The sequence below is a fragment of the Furipterus horrens genome, unplaced genomic scaffold (assembly GCF_987537825.1).
Source record: "Furipterus horrens unplaced genomic scaffold, mFurHor1.1.pri manual_scaffold_5, whole genome shotgun sequence".
Classification (NCBI taxonomy): Eukaryota; Metazoa; Chordata; class Mammalia; order Chiroptera; family Furipteridae; genus Furipterus; species Furipterus horrens.
Genome location: NW_028327175.1, coordinates 189,105,264 through 189,106,105, shown reverse-complemented (window position 1 = coordinate 189,106,105; position 842 = coordinate 189,105,264). Strand labels below are relative to the sequence as shown.

Below are 842 nucleotides of genomic sequence, written 5' to 3'. Positions count from 1 at the left end.
TAGAGGGCTGCATCTCAGTGATCACATTTATGGGAAGGGTTGGAGAAAAATAAAAATGCCATTTACCCTAAGAATTTTTGAGTTATGTGCAAATCAACACATTTCAGGAGAGGAAGAATCCTTGGTCATTTCTTAATATCAAAATTTATGCACATTTCTCTTTTGAATTCTTCAAAAGATGCAATCATACATAGTCTCCTAATTTCCATACAGGGTGAATTATTTGTTTTTAGCCAACTCTCAATAGAAGGGCAACTGGTACAATACCATCTCCCTGGACAAAGAGCAATGGAATATTCTGTTTGTTGATTATATATCTCTTCATATGTTTCATATTTAGTTTCAATGGTAGTCACAGTTTCTTCCACATTTCCCAGTATTATGCTTAAATATTGATCATAAGCATGTAATCTACCTCAAAGCTCTCTGTAATTTCTCATTTTCACATAAATTTACTCATCCAGGCTCGGCCTGGTAAGATCCAGGATATCTTCTATGATGTTGGTAGTTTGTTGCTGGTTCACATCATCCTCCATGTTTCAAACCCTGTGTTGGTGACCTGATTGGTTCTCTCCAGGTGTCTTTTTTCCACATATACAAACAAGGGTCTTTAATATTGCAACTGGAACAATTTCTCCTTGAATTTTTATAACAAAAGGGAAAATTTATTGAAAGTATTATCCACTTGCACACCACAGGTTAGGGACACTTGGACACACACACACACACACACACACACACACACACACACACACACAGGTGCACACACACACATGGGCCCCAACCTACCAGCACCACCACCACTACCAAAAAACCTGACAAGCTACTGGTGATTTTCAGAC

The 842-nt window shown here is 38.0% G+C and overlaps 1 pseudogene; it reads right to left on the bottom strand.

The window, feature by feature from the left end:
• Window positions 1–229: 229 nt before the first annotated feature.
• Window positions 230–536, bottom strand: LOC150010640 (U6 snRNA-associated Sm-like protein LSm3 pseudogene; annotated as a pseudogene).
• Between the last annotated feature and the right edge of the window lie 306 nt (window positions 537–842).